Here is a 22,421-nt window from a genome sequence, read left to right as displayed (position 1 = left end):
ACCCGATTTGAGCGATTCTTCATAAAATCAGCAAAGGCCGGTTCGCATTTGCCAATTACAAACGGTGGTTGTGCCCGTCATTCAGCATGCACAACAATTTTCACCAGCTCTGACCCCAGATTTCAAAAGTTTACAGGGGTTAAGTTCAACATTTTTTAAATATTGGCGTATCTTGGAAAATGAATTGGTGCTGGGTTGGGCTAGCCGAGGCTAGACAAACCTAGGCCCAAAGATCTTGTTTGCAGCTCAAGCCCCGCCTGCTTAGCTATCAGGCTGGGTCCAACCGTCATCTTCATGCCTGTCGGGTACCTGGTTTGTTGTCTTCCCTTATTTAAACCTTTTAATATTTCTTTTATTGATATTTTAGATTCTTAAAAACCTTCGGCTACTCCTAAGAGTTTCTAAGGAGTGGTTGACGAAATGCCAAAAAAAAAAAAGCCATCAGTAACACGGCAAGAGTTTCTAAGGGACTACTTGCATAACAGTATATATATATAAAAGAGAGAAGTGGGGTTTAAATGTATGCTGGGCCAAGTCGGGCTCTCTTTACCCAACTTGGGTTAGTCCAGCTCAATGAGCTTCTTTTATTGAGTCGGCCTAAAACTCAAATAAGCAGTACAAGTTCGGCAACTACCCACCCTGCTCTCCTGGTGAGGGAGAGCAGGAGAGGGAGATGATAAAAAAAAGTGAAGAAATGTCAAGTCTGGCTTCATGGTTGTCTGGAAATTCGGTAGCTTTGCCTTTTCCTGTGCGAGCACGGAGCACACAAGCGGTGAGCTCAAATTTCGAACTTGGTGGGGATTTCAGATTGTCTGAGATATCTGAGCATCTCGAGAGATCTGATTGTCAGAAAATAAAAAGGAAAAAGATGAATCATTTAAAGGCCATGCATTAGCCATAGTTTCATAAAAGAGCCTGATCAGGATTTTCGTGGTTTTGATTAATTTTGTCTGGCCCGAGATATATAGTTTTTTATATAATTTATAAAATACAGCACATGATAGCTAAACATGTTAATAGCAAGAAGAAAAATATAAACTTAACCCAACCCAATCAATGTAACTGAAAAAATTATAGCTCACTTGAAAAACAAGCTTCTTCTGCCGCGGCTTTATGCCATTTCTTACATAAAAAAAAGATTTTAAAATAGTTTAAATTAAATAATTATTTACTATTCAATTTGAAAAAAAAATGTCCCTACGCATTTAAACGTTTCGTTGGGGCAAATCGAATTTCCTTTTTCCTGCCCGTTAAACGTGAGTTGAAGAAAATGTCCGTTGGACGATTTTTCCGTGAAATTTCGGATCAACTTTCCCGTTCGATGAAAAAGCCCGTTAGGGCTGGCATGGTGTGCGTCGCCTTCTGCCGCAGCCGCCGTCCTCCTCCTTGCAGCTTCCTTCTCCCTCCTCTAGTCCTGCATGGGTGAGCGGAACCGGGTCGGCGGTAAACAGTTTTCACCCGGCGACGTCTGCTCAGTGTGCCGGCTGCCGTGAAGTCTTCCAAGCTCGTCCGGAAGCCTGCTTCAAAAGAGATTGTTTAAGAAGGCGCTGGAGCTCTTCGTGTTCTGCGAAGCTTTTGTTCCTCTCATCGTCTTCTTCACCAGCGGAAAGCTCTGAGATTTTCATCTACTGCAGGTTCCTCTCCCCCCCACTCCCTCTCCTGCAATGAATTAGATAGATTGTGTTCTGTCCTGCTATTTCCTTGTCCTATTTCTCCTTTCTTACGTTGTTCAGGTTGGATAGATTTGAGCGATCTTTTCCTCGCTCTCATCTCCGAAGTTGAGGGTCTTCTATTCCTGCCACTAGTTGCGGACGATTTTAATCCATAGGCATCCGCTTTTTTTTTTTTTGTTTCGTGAGATTGAGATTCCCTGATTTCCTTTGTTTTTTTGTTTTTCATGGTCGTGTTTTTTAAGGGCTTTTATTTTCTGACCCGAGAATGGTATATTCGTTTTCTGCCGACCGTTTACGGCCTTACACTCTGTTCCAGGAATGAAACCCTGCAGGGTTTTCTTTTAATAGAATTTGGCAGCAGAACATGGTTTGGCAGTGTCTTAGACATGAGCCGATAAGCCATGTTTTGCCATACTTGAAGCACTGTTGTAAGGACGATTCCTAAATCGCAAATGCAGGCTGTTTTTATGGTTGAGAAATTTTTACATTGAAGGTGCGGTTAGGAGCTTGGCAGCACAGTTGGTATGTTTTCTTGTTTCAAGTTCTGTTTTACGTTCTGACGGTCATTAGTGAAATAGGTTTAGAACGACAGGTTTTGGACTTTCAATTTTTCTTTTTTGCTGACATTAGACTAAAACCATGTACACCTCGTTCTAACTTCAAAATGAGCGTTTTTTGAACTAGCTGTGATGCTCCAAAAAGATTCGTAACATGGATTTGGCATCACTCAAGCATCTTAAAATTTTACTTATGAATATTGGTATCTCCGAAGAAAAGAAGAAGAAGAAGGAAAATGAAGGCCAACTTCTTGGGAATTAATTGATAGGAACTCGAATGTTAGAACCAAAACACCATTTGGTTCCAATCAGTATTTTCAAATACATTGTTCACTTCAGTATGGTCTAAGTTGTAACTGGTGTTTTCTAATAACATCCTATTAGTGGATTTCTGCTAATGAGAAGACCACTTCAATGCTTGACAAGGATAAGCTCGCAGACTGCTCTTATGCTAGATCTTTCATATGTGTGTATATGTAGATCTTGTGTTTGCCATTGTAGGGAAGCTTTTTCCACAACTTTTGGTGATATTCAATTATATTTTGCATTCTTTATTTTCTTGGTGACTTGGCATTGGTGCCTTTCATTGAGTTTCATTGTAGGTTTGCATATGTCACTATTGTGACTCACATTTTTATGGTATCAGAGCTCTGGTTTGGGCTTTGATTTGCTGATTGTGGATACAGCTTTTTTGTTGGTTCATAAATGTGGTGTTCACCAACTATTGGTGAAATTATTGAAGCTACAAGTTGTCGATGGGCCAAACTTTTGTGCAATCTAAACCTAGTCGTTTGTACCCAATTGTTTGAAACTTCCAATTAGTTGAGGACCTGACACTTATGAGAACCCTTCACCCTTAAACCAACATTTTGTTTTGAATACCCTACTTTTATAGGACAGCTGATGTAGTTCATTCTTCTACCCAACAAATCCATTTGGTTTACTCCTCTCTTTAGGCAGACGAGTTTCTACTTCTAGGTGATATACCATTTGATGTCAAGAAGTTTTTTGAAAGTGAAAATTTTTAATTTCACCTAAAAACATTTAAAAAATGTTAATTACTTTGAGAAGAAGATGAAAGGGAGTTCGAAATTTTACGAATGCACTAAGCAGGCAACAGTGGATGCCATCAAAGTCGCCAGTTCCCTGGATACAATAAAGCCATACCAAATCCCATCATGGATTTAATATTCTTTTCTTCCAATGACACCCAAGAAAAAAACAGAAACGGAAGAAAGACACCCAATAATTTGCTTAATCAGCCAGTACAAGGATGCCAAATGTCATCCAATTTATGTTTTATGTCATTTTAAATATTTGAAAGTTTCTAATTAATTTTAATTATTCAATGTAATTTTTATTCTTAAGAAATATATAATAGTAGATTTTGCTGATTCATGCGGAATCAGCTGTTTGCTACAATTAAAGGTTCCAAAAACAACAGGTAAAGTGAACTGTTTGCTACAAAGGCAGCATCGTCATATACAGTGGCAACTACTTTCTGGACGATCTGCACTGTAGGTTGTCGCAAGAGTTTTAAATGAATAAAATGAGCAAGAAACAAAGTAAAAGGCAAAGGAGCGCGAAATTTGTTCTGGCTGCTTATGCAAAGTTCCTGTCGACAATCTGTGCTTGCATTGATGTTTTTTGGTGCTCAAAAGCTGGATTCTTTCCCAGATTTTCTTGTCGGTGTTTTGGAGGAGGTATCTCAGGATGTGTTGGCATGTAATAAAAAATTTGCATTTTTATGTCATGGTCACACTTCCACCCGTACATCATTTGGGGTTTCGTGAGTGGCACAAGCTTTTCATCAGCATGACATAGTCACATAGAGAACTCAAGTTGTCTCAAAGAGTGTTATTTGGGGAATTTGATTCTTGTGTTATGGTGATTTCAATTTAGCAGCATCGGATAAATCAATCTGGATGGCGATTCTCTTATTGGAACCCTCTATAGGCCATATTGCATGTATAAAATTCTCCACGTGGAATGCTTTTAAAGTGGCACAGGAAGAATATGGTACCATAGTGAAATCAAGTCAGAATTGTGAATCTGTGATCGCTTAGCCTGCACAAGTTGTTTGAAGGAAATTTTTGCTAGTGTACCAAGTTGAGTGAACTTCTTCTTCTGCCATAACGGGGTCCAATCTCGCTCTTGTTGTGGCTAGAAGATAACAAGATTTTTTTGCAATAGAATAACCAACTGATTTTTTTTTCCCTGTTATCATGTCAAGCTTGGATTTTTCTCCTTCAAGAGCTGATGATGTGAAATAAATATATGGTTGAAAAGATAACTGGATGAGAATGGGGTGGAGGAAGCTGGTTCTCTGTTCTTGTTGGTGCTTGTGCTTATGTGGCAGCTCGACAGAATCAGCTTCCTCTTACAATTACACAGGTTGCTGTAAGTATTTCACCTTTTTAGTCTTTGAAGCATGGGCATTTTTCAATAGTATATATAAGGCTGCCTATGCCCCCAGGCTTGGTTGGTGGCGTAGGCTAGCTGTTTCTAGACAATCTTCCATTGTAGAATGCGTAGAAATTAAGCCTAAGGAGTAGGCACTCAATGGCCTATGTTTTTTCAATAACCTACTTCATTTAATTTATTTCCCGTTTTATTCTTCTGAGATTTTCTTTATTTCATGCAGTTATTTTTCACTTTTTGTTGTTGCATTAGATTAGCATTGCGTGTGTATGTCTGTATGCTCACTTAAAGGTAAAAAATTAAAATTCACATACAATACTATTTTTAACCCGTTCTGCCTATTTTACTGTGATTAATAACATATGTTAGTAACATAAAATTAATAATTTTATGTTAATTTCTTATTATTTAACATAAATAATAATGCAAATAATTTCTTCTTAATAAAATTTAATAACATAACTATTGCATTATATATGTCATTGCCACATAAAATGCGTATCATTCGAAAAAAATGCTTATAATATGCGTGAAATAAGTCAGTCATATAAAACGGCAGTCAGAAGTGTCTTTTTTTAAAAAACGCCGAAAAATAAAAAAACATGAAAAAAGCATATTATACACGTATTATACACATTTTTTCTTGTTTTTTCGTATTTTATTATTTTTATTTTTTATAAATTTCAGAATTTATTAAATGTTTTAATTTTTTTTAAAAATTTGCCGACATTTTTTCAATAATACAGCTTTACCATATATATATATATAGACAAAATACAGCTTTACCATATATATATATATATATATATAGACAAATTTATAGCAAGTATAAAGGATGGTTATGTTGCACTTTTATGTTCCCTCTTTTTGTAGGTATTTTATTAATTTTGGATTTTGTTTTTAAAATTTTAGCTTAGAAATTATAATTATAGTTTTAGCACTTGGCATGCTCTATAACATTGAAAAGCATTGATGTATACTTGTGACCTTTTATTGTGTTCTATATAACTTGTAAATTTTAGTTGTTCAACTTCATTAACTTTGATCTTTCAGATTTGTAATTATGTTTATTATTATCATGTTATGTAATGCTTAGTGCTATGTTGTTGAGGCGTGCACCTAGACAACCTCTGCATCGCCTAAGTCCAAGTACTTAAGCTACATGATGGGTGTGATTATTGTTGTTGTATGACCATAAATTATATAAATCTGGACTGTGATAGATTGTTGTTAATATGACTATATCCTATATATAATTAATATATATAATAGCTGTTCTCTATACGGTCATAACTTAAGCTTAATGTGTTTCTGATATCTTGCATATAAAATACACATGGGTTGGGTATTTTATGACCCAAACACATACAAACAGAAAGTATGATGTCCTTTATACCTAGGCTCATCTAACTGCCTAGGTTGTGCTTCATTCTTTTGATGATGCAGTATATATGTATGTATGTATATTAATAAATGGTGTGCTTATGTGTGTATATTTATTTGAACCATTTAGCATTATTTTAACGACCTTTATATAACTGTGTGTTTATATGTGTGAGTAGCTATAATAACATTTTACTGTGTCATTTTATTAGTTTGCTTAAAGTGCTTAGTCCAGCCTAGGCATGCCTAGGCTGTACTGATTGCCTCGGCTTCGTAAAAGCATTGTTAGTTTTGTTAACAAATTTATGTAATGACATGTTCGCAGTTATGGAACACAAACACATACATGTCTCCTAAATATTGTAAAGGCAGTTCTGATCAAAATTTATTTACTTGTTCACAAACTCTTGTAATGACCATATAATGCAAATCCTTGATGTCATTCATACATTTGTTATAGAATTTAAAGAACGCCCTGATCTTTACTTACATGGCAGATCTATTAATGATTTTGTAAAGATTTCTTGATAAATTCAATTTCTGTTTCTCTCTTTATATTAGGATAAGTGATTAATCTGACGAGCTATTTGAAATGTGAAATTAGTTAACAATTGATGACAAAATTAAATATTTTACTGTGGCTAAGAACATCTTGGGTGCCCAGTGTAGTTATTGGTTGTGAATATGAGAGGGGATGAGCTTGAAAGCCTACAAGAGTATCTATGTTGTTTTATCATATAAATAGCTATTTCTAAAAAGTAAAAGCCAATCGGATTAAATGCTATGTTTACTAATTATGATTTTCTGACCAACTTGATTACAAAAATGTAACTTATTAAACTAGTATTTGTTGCCGTCCACATTTTTTGGATTATCAAGTTTACGTGCCATCTTGTAAACTATCAACCAAGTTGATTGGGTGCAGCAGAACCATCTGTGATTCTCGTAGTACTGCACTTCTAAAATGATGCAATCCAGTCAAACAGAGGAGGTTACTTCCTACTTGTCTGATCCAAATATTAATTTGCATGGGCAGTTGCATGTGAACGGCACTTGCACATGGGTTAGGATTGAATTTAACCCATGTTGATAGACGAATCTGAGGGGGAAGCAAGCACCGCTAAGCCTGACATAAGCTGTGACTTCTAACAGGGTCAACAGGTCTGGTTTCAGCTTCCCAGCATCGAACCTGCTACAAGCGTGATTGGGGTGAAACAGGCGCCGTTGAACGCCGGCGTATGCGCGCTGCCTAGGCAGCTCCCGCTCCTTGCTCCTCCGCTGAAAATAGTAGGCAGTAAAGATTGCCTCCACCAACACAAGAATCAACCTACGAAGGAAAACACGAGAAGAAAGTAAATGTGGCTGAGATCGTCACCAGATGTTGGGAGTTAACCCAACTGATGTACAGAATGGGGAAGCAAGCAAGGATCCCCCTTGCAGGTCTGGTTCTAGTGAAGTCCCCTATGCCATGCTTTGTTTTGAAGATCCTAAGTATAATTACGTGAATCAGAGTGACGCAGTGGAAGCATGGAGGAAGCAGACAGCTATAAGGGCAGATCAATTACCATCGCTCCTTGTTACGAGTGGGATAGCTCTTCCATCTCGTTCCTCCTATCATTGTTAGAAGAGCAGCCAGAGGCAAGTTTATGATCGTGGAAAAGCCTCCCACACAAGTACATGGCCCGACGAGCTCCGCAGACCGCGAGAGCCTCATTGGCAAGGTACCTCACACCCCAGTTGAGCTTGTTGGGTGTGTGAGTTAAGGAGCGAGACAGTCCATACCGTCCATCTTGTGGAAGGGAAAGAGAGACGTTTCCCGGGGACCTCAAGTGTTGAGGTTGAGGAGAACTTGCCCAGATCACCCACAGGTTTCCTTACGCACGAGTTTGGGGACAAGCTCAAAACTCAGCGGGGTGGATGATGCCTGTCTAGGAGCCCGTTGAGACAAGACGTAGGGCCACGCCGGCCAAGCGCCGAGGGAATGGGGAAACTCGCTCTCGACCGACCCCGCCCTTGGGTGATCGTGCGAAACGGTTTCACTGTACAGGCACATACTGTTTATTACGAAGAACTGGATTTCTCTCTCCTCTCGCGATTTTCTCTCCGAGGGTTCACTCTCGCCATGGCGAGGGCTGTCTCCCCCGCGTCTCTCTCTCGTGCCTACCTCTTGACGCCTCTTCTCCCCTTTGAACCCTTGCTTCTTCTGTCTCCCCCGCGCGTCCAAGCTGCTGCTTCGCGAACCCTCTGAGTAGGATTCGACTGCCCACAGCTGCCCTGCCAACGAACCCCCGATGGAATCAGAAGCTTGCTGGTTGTTCCCCCCTTTCCGTGCTTCCTCCACCCGACCAGCCTGCTGATGATGCACACTCCCAGCTGAGCCAAGGATCATTCGACGGAATCCTGAGGAATCCTGAGCTCGCTGGCTGCTGTCCGCCCTTGTCCGTGCCTCCACCCGACCAACCTGCAGAACGTTCCCAGCTGAACCAAGGGAACTCGCGCAACTCACTGGCGGCGCTCCTTGTGAGTGTTGCTGGGTTGGGTTGAACCGAGAGGAAGAGAACCCTCGGTGTGGTCTGCCGTGATCCCCTGTTTCCTGTAACAATCCCGATCCCAATCCTTCCAACCTGGCTTAGGGGCCCTCGATGTGGTCTGCCGTGATCCCCTGTTTCCTGTAACAATCCCGATCCCAATCCTTCCAACGACCTGGCTTAGGGGCTGTTGCCCCCCAAACTCTGGGCGTCCCATCGTAATTATCCTTGGCCACCTTCCTACCAAATTTCAGCCTCATCCGCCACCGGGGTGAACCTCTGCCTGTTTTTCCCCTGTTTCGTCGGGTAACAGTCCAGCAGCTTGCGGAAGCAACGACTGGACCTTAGGGTGGGCTTTTGCCCCCCATCTTTTGGGCGTCCCTAGATAATTATCCCAGGCTGCACACCAAATTTCAGCTCAATCCAAGTTTGAGTGAATTTTGGTGAATTTCACAAAAATGAGCTCCCCTGTCCTGCACCTGAAGCTAACGCTCCTGCCGCCTGTAACAGTTCCGATCCTAAACCCTTCAACGACCTTGCCTTGCCCCCCAAACTTAGGGCCCCATCCGACCGACGCTGGGGTGAATTCCTGGGATTTTTCGAAGGTCTGCTGCCCTGTTCAATGACAGAGGGTCTTCCAGCAGCCAGCTTGTGACAGACCGAGGGGCTTCTCTAGGGGCTAGAACTCGAATGCTGGGTTCTTTCTAGCTCCACTTTGGCCCATCCGGATAAACTATCCGGCAGAGCTGCTGACCAAAATTCGGCTCAAAAGGACACTTGATGAATTTTGGTGATCTTCGGAAGTGACTAGATCCCTGTCCCTGCCCGTGAACTTTGCACACACGCCAGTCTCGACCGTGAGAAGCTGGAGCGCGTTGAACGGCGCTTGCCGGGGTTGACACGGTGACGCTTCTCTACTCCTTGGGACTGTTCTTGCGGACTGTTCTTGCTTGTTTGATTACGCATTGACTGCTTGGTTTTCTATTGTGCTGCTTGGCAACGCGCGTGCACCGGCGTTAATCGGTACCAGTCTCACCTGGGGTCCCTATTGTCTGGTGAAGCTCCTCTACACTCGCCCCCCCTTTATTCCTGTAAATTGCGTTCTTGGTAATTGCCCTGCTGCTTGTGTTTGAGGGTGTTCCCAAGGCGCAACAGGGAGCGTGGAAGAGGCTGGAACTCGCCTGACTTACCATCCGTTGTTGCTGGATACCGAGGGCCTTGGTCATGCCACTGGCCAACGTGTTTGCCTGAGTGAGGCTGAGAGTATTCTTGTACGCAACGGTTGTAAGGACTTGAACCCATCTGTGTAGTAGGCAGACCTAGAGTAGGCGGAAAAAGCCCTCCTTGTACCTTTTACCCAACCCTTGGGGGAATCTGGGTTTGTCCCCAGTAGACACCGACAGCATTCCAGAAGAGATCTTGGGAGGTCAGGACGGCAGCACAGTCTGGGTTTTCTGGGCAGCTACAGTGCCTGCGTCCTACCAGTAGGTATCAAAGCCGACGGCTCAAGCGAACGTACGTCGGATAGCGGTCGAGTTCACGTGCAACCCCATCCGATCCCCATCCGATCAACCACATATTTAGGCAATTACCCACTCTCTTTCTCATTTAAATGCTAAATCTGTTTTGCAACCTTGTAATATATCTGACGTACGCACGCACTTTGTTCAGCATTTTTGCTTAAAGGAGTCTCGATTTCTTTGGCAAGCATAGTAATCACCCCAAATGTACTCTTTGTCCTCTTTATATCCAGCTTAACTGAGTTTAGAGTGCACTTTAACTCGAGCTCGACTCATTAAATATGTTCATGAAAGAAGCTGTCATCTGTCGCCAGAACTATGCTTGCCAAAGAAATACTTCCACTGAAACGACGGTTGGAAGAAATAATCACGCATAAGAGGTCCAACAACGAGCATGAAAAGGTTGTTGGACCTCTTTACAATCCAAAAATCAAGTGACAAGAAACTTTTTATAGCTCATTCTCAAAAGAGCAAATTATGTAACTGTAATCACGCATAACTTAGGTCCATCAATAATAGGCCTGAGGTCTAGCAGTGATGTGCAGTTTGATGCTGCTTCACGTGTATGATGGGGTAGGGCTCTTTCACTTGTATGGTAGGTTTTGACAGCACCTAGGCCCAACAACGTCCAGGGGATTCCAACACTCCCTTCCAACACTCCCTGGTCCAAACATGACTTCCTATGGGCGGCACAAGCTCAATCCCAATTTGCAGTAGCAAATAGCCATGAGGAATTTCATATCATGGCTGTAACGGCATGTGGATGATCAACTGAGACATCCAGCAAACTTTTGGCTGGAATCGATCAACCACTGCTCTGATACCAGTTGTTGGCCACCGCTAACAAGGGTCACCCGTTGCAACCCAATAACGCATGCATGCTCATCCCTAATCCCCAATAAGGGTTCTCCCTCGCCAAAGGGCCCAGACTCTCAATGTTTGTGGTGGTTTCCAATTGAGGTCCTTGCACTACTAGATCAGTCTCTTTTATACCCAATGCCCAACGCTTTGACAATTAAACGCCCAGCAACTTTGTATTTTGTCATAATTTCCAAGCTGTTCAACAAGTTCCAGAAAGACTCCTATAACTCAGTCCCGTTGAAAAGGCCAACAACAATTGCGGCTTAGCTGCCTGTAGTTCAATCTGAATTACATCAGTGCGCCACCTAGCTTTAACATGTCATCATCCTTTCTGCTTAACTTTAGATAGTTCAATATTGTTTTCTCTATATCCCCCAGGGAGATTGTTGAACTTGCTGTGACTAAGGGGAGGAGGAGGGCCATGTATGTTGATTAAAAACTTAACATGGCTCTACGATTGCCCACATCCTAAACCCACCAATGAGTATCAAAAGAGAGAGAGAGAGAGAGAGAGAAAGCACCTTCAACCATTCATCTAGTGCACCAATATAGTTCCAGACTTCCAGTTCCTACCTCCTGCTTTGTTGTACCGTTCGTTTTCTACACAATAAGCCTAAAAAAAAAGGTTAATACCACACATGCATGTTGTATTCAAAATGACTATTGCAAGACACTTCTGAGGCCCCTTTTCCACCAAGGGACTAATTCTGCTAGCATTCTTAAGAGCATGAATTGATCTCCTGAACCCATGAACCTCTCAAAGATGCGGCTAACAACATCAAGCAGGAATGCATTGGTCCTTTTTAGAATGGTAAAACAGTTCAAGCAATAAAACATAATAATAATTTGGGGTTTCATAATGTATGTATGCTTGGGTATTTATTTCAAAATAAATCCATGCTATGATCATGATATAATAAACCACTCACCTTCCATTCACAGGCCACCCTACAATCTGTCGCCTGGTCAATGGACTTCTTCACAGGTCTCAACCATCAATGGATTACGTCAACTAGGCAATGTGCATCCCGATGACCAGTAAGTCTCCATTGCCACCGAGAAACAGCTTACAAGTTTATCAGCCATCACATTTTGCCCACCCTTGCCACCGAGAAACAGCTTACAAGTTTATCAGCCATCACATTTTGCCCATGATGCTACAGAGCAGCATACTGAGAGGTTCATGGGTTCAGGAGATCAATTCATGCTCTTAATGCTCTTAAGAACACCACTATGCTCTCTTTCTTGTCCTTATCTTTTTACTCGTTGGAGATCCAATTATTTAGACTTTTAACTAACCTTTACATCACATTCTAAGTGAAGATATAAGGTAATTTCCTGCGCTAAATTAGGATCACCTGTGGGTCAGCTCAGCATCATTAGTATTCTACTATGTGAAATCATGAAATCATTAAGTCTATTAGCACTGAAACTGAAGATATTTGAAGGGGGAGCGTGTTTCAGATCCGCCAAAGCAGCAGACCAAACACGGTGTTGAATAGGATAAGCAACCTTCACCATATAAGAACAGCTTAGCTTATATTTGAACTTTGAAAGCCCAGTCTCAAGGAACACAATTGAGCAGATATCATTGGTGAAAGGAAAGTGTGACATATGCATTGTGGATTAAGAACATATTAACTTGAGGAAGAGCAGTACAACTATTGAGTAATGATTTTCAGAAAAGCACGTAGAATTGCAAGGTACCCCTAATGCTCAAGGATTTTTTTTGTGCCTTGTCTAGATCCTAACCTCAACTTCGAAAATTTAATGGCCCATGCAGAGGCAATACCACCTAACTGCCAAAATACCTGTTCAACCAAGGTGGCCTTGGATTAGGGTAAACATGTCAAATTCAGTTGGGGCGCAAAGTTGACTGGCTTGAAAATATTCTCGACGCCTGATCAACATATAGCCCCACCCCACTGTAACTGCAAAACGATCATACTAATTCTAAGGAAAAAGAGCCGCCCATTATTCACTATCTATGCAAGTTTAGTTAATAACACATTATTCACAAACAGTTCTACCCTTCTTTCTCTCATTTACACTAAGGTATGAAAAAAGTTCAGTTTTATTTTTCAAGCAAGTAACTTTAGGATCCCAGCTTTGCAAGATCTTGTTCTTCCACAACCTATCACTGCTGAGCCGCAATAAAATCAAGAAATAAACACTCAATTAAACCATCAAACACAAGTAGACTTCTACTCTATCCATCTAATCTCTCTTTTCTTGCACTTTAAGCTCAATAATTCAACAACTCAAGCCAAAAAAGGTGAAATAAAAACACCCCAAGAAAATGAAGTAATCCTACATTCACTAACTAAGTTGAACCCTATGCTTATTAACTACCAGATATAAAATCTCTCCCTCACCCACACGCACACAAAAAAAAAAAACAAGTACAAACATTTCCACTAATGACTACAAGTTTAATGAGAATGATTCCGCTTGAATACTAAACAATGTTGCAGATTCTACCTAAGAGGCAATAGAAGTAATTTTGGTATACTTTCACCATGCCCTGGCAATGTCAACAAAATTTTGGTGTGGTTTTTATGTTAAATCTCTTAAAAATGATATTTTTTATAAAAACCAGTGAAAACCATACACCAAATTTTAAATTTATAACCAAAGTCCAATAAGTGGCAAGTCCGTACCGAATATGGGGAACAAACAGATACTAAGATGGACTCAAAAAAATGCACGATTCTCGAGATGTGAAACATGTACTAAGATAGACCAAAAATGCAAGATTCTCTAGATGCATCCGCCCTTTAATTTCTTCAAAAGTTCCTGTGATCACCAACTTGGAAACAAATGAGACTTGGAAAAAAATGTAGGAGCTGTAAGATAGACAAATAAACGCTTTAATTTGTCCCTAAATGATAGACATAAAATAGAAAATAACCAAAATAACATCTACTTTGAAGTCTGTACTCTCTAAACTAATTGGACTATGGTAAACAGGAACTGAATATCAACAAATTTGAAAGACTGCCAAAGAAGCATACATGACTCTGACTTAAGTTGTCTAATGCATACACTAGCAGAACTGAGATCACAAATTCAGGTTAAAGACAGACTAATTTATTACTAGAAACTTGTCAGGTTGCTGCAAGGAATCATATATGTAATTTTCTCACAAACTTATAGCAAAAATTCTTTGTTTTCAATATACATTTGCAATCACTTTGCAACCACTGGGTTAAATCAGATTCCCTGCAATCAAATAAGCTAAACCCAAGGGATAACAGGTCTTGGGAAACATAGAAGTTTACAGCAACAACAACTCTATCTATGCAGTTTAGGAGATTTCTGGTTTCAAGCCTCAAATGTACAGGCATAGAGTTGGTTTCCTACCAAATTATGACAAGCCAATAAACAAAAAACACAAACAAACAACTGTTTACCTATCTTTATGCAAGTCATTGCCCAGCTAACACTACAAGCCTCAAATGTACAGGCATAGAGTTGGTTTCCTACCAAATTATGACAAGCCAATAAACAAAAAACACAAACAAACAACTGTTTACCTATCTTTATGCAAGTCATTGCCCAGCTAACACTGCAAACACACGATATGAAATTTTCATCACACTCAATATGAATGGAATATGTTTGAGGGGTAGCCGTTTTGGTAATAAGAAAACGACATCTTTCAAGAACAAAGAGGGGTTGGGAGTTCTCACAGGTCCAACAAGCTAGGAAACATAACAAAAGATGTCAAGTTTTTATTTTGAAATAGCCCATAAATCATCGATTTAAATCATAAGCTTGAGTGCTCCTTGTGCAAATTATATGTCCTTCAATTACCCTCAATATTGTACAAGCATTAGGATTCATTTCGCATCAATGTTGTCGAATCTCTAAAAATGAAAATCTTTAAATTTTCAAAATATGAACATAAAAGAATCATTCTCAACATCTTAGAAAGTCAAAAAGAGGAATGACTATTGACTCAAGACTCGTACATCCACAAAAGACTGTTACATTCAATTCCTAGGAGTTCAACATTCATGCAATTCATATCTTGACAGGCAACTTTTTCGTTTTTCTTGCTTTTTTTCTTTTTTTTTTTGCAATCGGCTTTTTGCCCTTTTTTTTTTGCTTGTGATTTTTTCTTTAGGCCGACCTTCACCTTTGAGGGAATCCCTCACCACCCCAAAGGCTACTACTGAGCTCCACCACTTTAGTTGTCATCTGTAGCTTTTTCATGTATCCAACCTGTTTCACCTTGCGGGGTTTTCAACATGTCAAAAGTTCATAAGTCTTCATCTTCGTGGAATAGACATAAATCACCTTTATGCCTACCCGGTACTCTCGATTACTGACTCAGAAGAACGGCCACACAAGCCCCGAGCCGATCTCTCAACTCTCATTTTGCTACCTGCCAATATTTTAAAAGGCATTATGGCTTCTCTCCTAAGATATTTTCTTGATAAATCCTTGCAGACGCTTGATCACTTAAGTCAATAGCCTTTCATAGTCATGACTTTCTCAGCTTCATTGAATTTTTCTTCACTGCTCCTATCCAGGATCTTTGCAGATTTCCTCTTCTAATGATTGGCAACAAAATCCTTCTGTTCGAGGAGGTATTAAGAATAAGATGAAGGTATATCATTATGTGAGAAAACATTTTTTAAATGTTTTTAGGTAAAATTAAAAATTTTCACTTTCAAAAAGCTTATTGGCATCAAATGGTATATCACCTAGAAGTAGAAACTCTCGCCCGCCTAAAGAGAGGAGTGTCTACGAAACCAAATGGATTTGTTGGGTAGAAGAATGAACTACATCGGCTCTCCTATCAAAGTAGGGTACAAAACAAAATGTTGGTTTAAGGGTGAAGGGTTCTCATAAGTGTCAGGTCCTCAACTAATTGGAAGTTTCAAACAATTGGGTAAAGCACATTCCCTCCCTAAACAAACGACCAGGTTTAGATTGCACAAAAGTTTGGTCCATCGACAACATGTAGCTTCAATAATTTCACCAATAGTTGGTGAACACCACATTTATGAACCAACAAAAAAGCTGTATCCACAATCAGCAAATCAAAGCCCAAACCAGAGCTCTGATACCATAAAAATGTGAGTCACAATAGTGACATATGCAAACCTACAATGAAACTCAATGAAAGGCACCAATGCCAAGTCACCAAGAAAATAAAGAATGCAAAATATAATTGAATATCACCAAAAGTTGTGGAAAAAGCTTCCCTACAATGGCAAACACAAGATCTACATATACACACATATGAAAGATCTAGCATAAGAGCAGTCTGCGAGCTTATCCTTGTCAAGCATTGAAGTGGTCTTCTCATTAGCAGAAATCCACTAATAGGATGTTATTAGAAAACACCAGTTACAACTTAGACCATACTGAAGTGAACAATGTATTTGAAAATACTGATTGGAACCAAATGGTGTTTTGGTTCTAACATTCGAGTTCCTATCAATTAATTCCCAAGAAGTTGGCCTTCATTTTCCTTCTTCTTCTTCTTTTCTTCGGAGATACCAATATTCATAAGTAAAATTTTAAGATGCTTGAGTGATGCCAAATCCATGTTACGAATCTTTTTGGAGCATCACAGCTAGTTCAAAAAACGCTCATTTTGAAGTTAGAACGAGGTGTACATGGTTTTAGTCTAATGTCAGCAAAAAAGAAAAATTGAAAGTCCAAAACCTGTCGTTCTAAACCTATTTCACTAATGACCGTCAGAACGTAAAACAGAACTTGAAACAAGAAAACATACCAACTGTGCTGCCAAGCTCCTAACCGCACCTTCAATGTAAAAATTTCTCAACCATAAAAACAGCCTGCATTTGCGATTTAGGAATCGTCCTTACAACAGTGCTTCAAGTATGGCAAAACATGGCTTATCGGCTCATGTCTAAGACACTGCCAAACCATGTTCTGCTGCCAAATTCTATTAAAAGAAAACCCTGCAGGGTTTCATTCCTGGAACAGAGTGTAAGGCCGTAAACGGTCGGCAGAAAACGAATATACCATTCTCGGGTCAGAAAATAAAAGCCCTTAAAAAACACGACCATGAAAAACAAAAAAACAAAGGAAATCAGGGAATCTCAATCTCACGAAACAAAAAAAAAAAAAGCGGATGCCTATGGATTAAAATCGTCCGCAACTAGTGGCAGGAATAGAAGACCCTCAACTTCGGAGATGAAAGCGAGGAAAAGATCGCTCAAATCTATCCAACCTGAACAACGTAAGAAAGGAGAAATAGGACAAGGAAATAGCAGGACAGAACACAATCTATCTAATTCATTGCAGGAGAGGGAGTGGGGGGAGAGGAACCTGCAGTAGATGAAAATCTCAGAGCTTTCCGCTGGTGAAGAAGACGATGAGAGGAACAAAAGCTTCGCAGAACACGAAGAGCTCCAGCGCCTTCTTAAACAATCTCTTTTGAAGCAGGCTTCCGGACGAGCTTGGAAGACTTCACGGCAGCCGGCACACTGAGCAGACGTCGCCGGGTGAAAACTGTTTACCGCCGACCCGGTTCCGCTCACCCATGCAGGACTAGAGGAGGGAGAAGGAAGCTGCAAGGAGGAGGACGGCGGCTGCGGCACAAGGCGACGCACACCATGCCAGCCCTAACGGGCTTTTTCATCGAACGGGAAAGTTGATCCGAAATTTCACGGAAAAATCGTCCAACGGACATTTTCTTCAACTCACGTTTAACGGGCAGGAAAAAGGAAATTCGATTTGCCCCAACGAAACGTTTAAATGCGTACGGACATTTTTTTTCAAATTGAATAGTAAATAATTATTTAATTTAAACTATTTTAAAATCTTTTTTTTATGTAAGAAATGGCATAAAGCCGCGGCAGAAGCTATAATTTTTTCAGTTACATTGATTGGGTTAAGTTTATATTTTTCTTCTTGCTATTAACATGTTTAGCTATCATGTGCTGTATTTTATAAATTATATAGAAAATTATATATCTTGGGCAGACAAAATCAGTGCCGTTGAGGTATGCATATTGATGGCGCTTTGCGGTTCTGACTGTTAATAATATTTCATTTGCTTGTTATTCCTTAAGATTCCCAACTGTGGAGGGAGTTTAAAGGAATGGAAGTTTGTTTAAACAAGCATGGAGGAAAATCTATTGCCATTTGGTAATTAGCTGTGTTGGTGAATGCAAGGTCAGAAAAGAGCTAACAAAGACGGGGAAAATAGAAGAAAGACAGATAATGTTGCTAATTGTCTGAGGAATATTGCAACAAAGGACAAATGAAAAACCGAAAGAGAAAGGGTAAATCTTGTCAATAACAAAAAAAGTTAAGGAAAAGAAAAAAGAAACAGCGCTCCTTTGCCTTTTACTTTGTTTCTTGCTCATTTTATTCATTTAAAACTCTTGGGACAACCTACAGTGCAGATCGTTTAGAAAATAGTTGCCACTGTATATGACGATGCTGCCTTTGTAGCAAACAGTTCACTTTACCTATTGTTTTTGGAACCTTTTATTGTAGCAAACAGCTGCAAAATCTGCTATTATATATTTCTTAAGAATAAAAATTACATTGAATAATTAAAATTAATTAGAAACTTTCAAATATTTAAAATGACTTAAAACATAAATTATGGATGACATTTGGCATTCTTGTACTGGCTGATTAAGCAAATTATTGGGTGTCTTTCTTCCGTTTCTGTTTTTTTCTTGGGTGTCATTGGAAGAAAAGAATATTAAATCCATGATGGGATTTGGTATGGCTTTATTGTTGTCCGGGGGACACATTTGAAAATCTGTAAAAAGGCATCTGATGATCTTTGGTCCAATGTGGCTTTAGATCTTTAAATTTTCTCACTCTCGCTGTTTGTGACTTGTCTGTAAAGAAAGAACCAATTCATGGGGTGGTACAAGTACAACAGCTCTCTGTGTGACCTGAAAAAGATTACTATCCCTACCTTCTATTTGGTCCCATATCGCCGTCGATGGCAGCTGCCGTTGCCTTTCAGGAGCACCATTGATGAATTCTCCTCTGTATATGAGGGGACCAGCCGAACCCTGCCTCCGCTTCAGTCGTATCTTTCTCCTGACAAATAAGGCGACCTAATTTAAAGATTACTCTTTAAAACAGCAAAGAAATTAAGGAAATTAAGCAGGAAAATCATCTCTGTTATGCAGCACACGTCCAAAATGGTGCTGTAATACCCCCAGTATAATTGCAAAATGCGTGGAGTCTATGGTTGGGAGAACGCGCTGAAACGAGTAGAGTTGATCAGTCATTCGCTCTGCAAGGATTAGAGAGAGAAAAAAAATGCTTTTCCTGCTGCTGCTCCTCCAGAATAACACCAGAGGTTGGTTGAGTCCCCACTTGTGGAAAGGGTAATGCTCGGAAGCACTTCTTCATCATGCAAAAGAAAACCTATATATGCGCTGTTGAGAGAGGCATTTGAGGAAATTAAATGAAATGCTCCAAATGTTCTTGCTCTTATTCGACAGTTTATGTCTATACGCATTAGCCGGAATCATAATGTCTAAATTTTGAGAGGGGTTTTAGTGTGTGTATATATATATATATATATAAAATTTAAGAATTTATCGCTAAAGAACAGTCTACAAATTGGCATTGGCCGAGGCTTATGATACATCGACCGTTTATAATAGCTTTAACATCGATTTATGCTCTTTTTAGCAACAAATGTTTAGATTTTAGTTATTCGGAAACGATGCTCTTTAACATCGATTTATGCTCTCTTTATATATATATATAACAAGGATAAAAATGTACTATGTAATATTAAATAACCAAAATGCCCATCACTTTTTTTCTTATAGTTTTTCTCTCGACATAATCGATTTAACAATTTTAATTAGGTGGCAGGGTAACTCTTAAAAAGCATAGTTACCATTCAATATATATATATATATATATATTCATTTCATTGTTGTGTTGGATGGTCTTTTTGTTATTAATTTGTCATAAATCCAACCGTATGAATAAATATGAAATATTTAAAAATACAAAGCCCAATAAGAGTTAAGAAAATGTGTGCATAAGAACAGCTCTTGCAAGGGTCTTAATGCAAAATATTGTCTTTTCGGCTCATTAAGGTCTGATATATATACCTAAGGGCACGTTTCATTAGACGTAGAAAAATCTTTTGTGACGTTGAAGACTATTCGGGAAACCATTGCTGCTGCCTCAGATCAGACGCATCAGTCGTCCCTCTCGCCCTCACTCTCCTCCTGTGTAACTAATCTTTTTTCTCTCTGTCTCTCTCCTCACCCTGTTGCTGCCTCAATCCCCTCGTTGTCTCTCTCGCTGACAACCCAGAGATTTGGGTATCCTCCTGCTATCCGCCATCGCCATCTTCTACTCCATCCAGGTCTTTTCCTCTCTCTCTCCCTCCCCTATTATCGTTTGCTGATCAATTTTTCTATAATGGGGTTTTTGTTACAGTCTGGTCTGGTTGTAAACAGAGTCTTGAGGAAGAGAGAGAGCAGAGTAGGAGGGAGGAGACGGAAGAGGAGAGGAAGAATTGAGATAAAAAGCATATCATTCCATTAACAACTAAGGGCCTTATAACTTCTCTAGCAGAAGTGGAGGCCTCAAAACATGGATCGTGGCAGACCCACTAACAGACTGAACACTAACTAAGACCATGACGCCTTGTTGCCATGATGCCACGATAGAGACCTTCGGTTAAGGTCGTGACACTCGACCTCCCTTGGAACTGTTATTGTCCTCAAGAATAGCAGTGTGATTCATTTCTGATATGATGGGGAATTGAGCCTTAATTGCATTATAATCCTCCCATGTCGCCTCATCATCATGTAAGTTGGCCCATTTGACAAGTACTTGGCCCACTGCCGCATTGTTACGCTTCACCAAACGGCGAACCAATATTGCCTCTAGTTCTGATCGGATTAGACCATCCTTATCAGTGACAAGTGATGTAGTGATCGGTACCTGCCCTTCTCCAACTCATAGCTTAAGTAAGGACACATGAAAAACTGGGTGAATTGCACAGGACGGAAGTAGATCAAGTTTGTAAGCCACCGATCCTATCCTACCTAGGACACAGAAGGGTCCATAATATTTGGCTGCAAGCTTGAGGTTGGTACGGATTGCCAGTGAGCTTTGCCTGTAAGGTTGGAGCTTTAAGAACACCCAATCTCCTACAGCGAACTCCCTCTCACTTCGTTCAGCTTGAATCTTCATGCGATTCTGGGCTTGAGCGAGAGATTTAGATAATAAACGCACCGTTTGAGCATGTTTGGTGGTATAATCTGCAACCACGGCCACCGAAGGCTGTTCGTCTCGAATTCCGAGAATGGGAGGTGGTGAGTAACCATAAACCACCTCGAATGGTGAGCTCTTGATGGCAGTGTGGTAGGAACTATTGTACCAGAATTCAGCTAGTGATAACCAAATGCTCCAAGTGCCAGGTCGATTGACGATTGAAACACATCGCTCTTAGATAATGTTCGAGGCATTGATTGAGTCTTTCTGTTTGGCCATCGGATTGGGGATGGTATGTTGAGCTAAGGGCCAGCTGGGTGCCAAAAGTTTTGAAGAGCTCACGCCACATATTGCTGGTGAAGAACTTGTCTCGGTCTGAGACTATTGTTTCGGGAAAGCCATGGTGTTTGAACACGTTGTCGAAGAGAGCTTTTGCCACTTGAATGGCAGTGAACGGATGCGCCACGGCAATGAAGTGGCCGTATTTAGAGAATCGATCCACTACCACTAATATCACATCCTTGCCATGCGATTTTGGCAATCCTTCAATGAAATCAAGTGCAATATCCTTCCAATTGCCTGTTGAAATTGGTGGGGGCTGAAGTAAACTGGGGTTAGCAACGTTTTCTGATTTGCATCGTTGACATGTGTCACAGTTAGCAATGCCTAACTTCCTTCTTGAGGCCAGGCCAATAAAAATGCCTTTTGATTTGTTTGTAAGTTGCTAACCTACCTGAGTGCCCTCCGACTGCCGCGTAGTGTAATTGCTGAATGATCTCGTGACGAAGATTTCCAGAACAACCTATATAAAAACAGCTCTTGTACCTCAACAGACCTTGTTGCAGCTTGAAATTTGGTCTGCCATCGGGGGTAATTAATAATTCCTCCTTGATTTGAGTTGTCTTGGTATCTCCAAGATAACTTTTCTCAATCGAAGCTTTCCAGGCTGGAATGACTGATGAAATAGCGCGCACCTCGTTTGTAGTTGGAATTTCAGCCTTGGTTACCTTCGTGAAGCGCGATAGAGCATCGGCTGCCTTGTTGTCGAAGCCCTTTCGATATGCGATAGAGAAATTCAACCCCATCAAGCGAGAGACACTCTTTCGTTGCAAGTTTGTATGAACCTTCTGATCCAAGAGGAATTGTAAACTGTGATGGTCCGTCTTGATCATGAAGTGGGCTCCTTTCAAATAATGTTGCCAACGCGTCACTGCGGAGAGGACGGCCATCAACTCCTTTTCATAGGTGGTTAAGCCGGCATTACGAGGGCCT

General features: G+C 40.4%; 1 long non-coding RNA gene across 2 annotated transcripts; it reads right to left on the bottom strand.

The window, feature by feature from the left end:
• Positions 1-4,624: 4,624 nt before the first annotated feature.
• On the bottom strand, positions 4,625-17,617 carry LOC116254060 (uncharacterized). Of its 2 annotated transcripts, none has more exons than XR_007573243.1 (3): positions 11,873-13,739; positions 11,465-11,556; positions 4,625-7,361 (listed from the first exon to the last, which is right to left on the bottom strand). It is a non-coding gene; the product is annotated as an uncharacterized LOC116254060 (long non-coding RNA). The 2 variants fall into 2 exon arrangements; XR_007573241.1 differs by adding an exon at positions 17,256-17,617 and having other exon boundaries at positions 7,223-7,361; positions 11,465-12,874.
• Positions 17,618-22,421: the final 4,804 nt, after the last annotated feature.

This window comes from Nymphaea colorata, chromosome 1, assembly GCF_008831285.2.
Source record: "Nymphaea colorata isolate Beijing-Zhang1983 chromosome 1, ASM883128v2, whole genome shotgun sequence".
In the NCBI taxonomy this organism is placed as follows: Eukaryota; Viridiplantae; Streptophyta; class Magnoliopsida; order Nymphaeales; family Nymphaeaceae; genus Nymphaea; species Nymphaea colorata.
The sequence above is the reverse complement of the archived record's forward strand: the minus strand, read 5'-3'. Positions and strand labels throughout refer to the sequence as shown.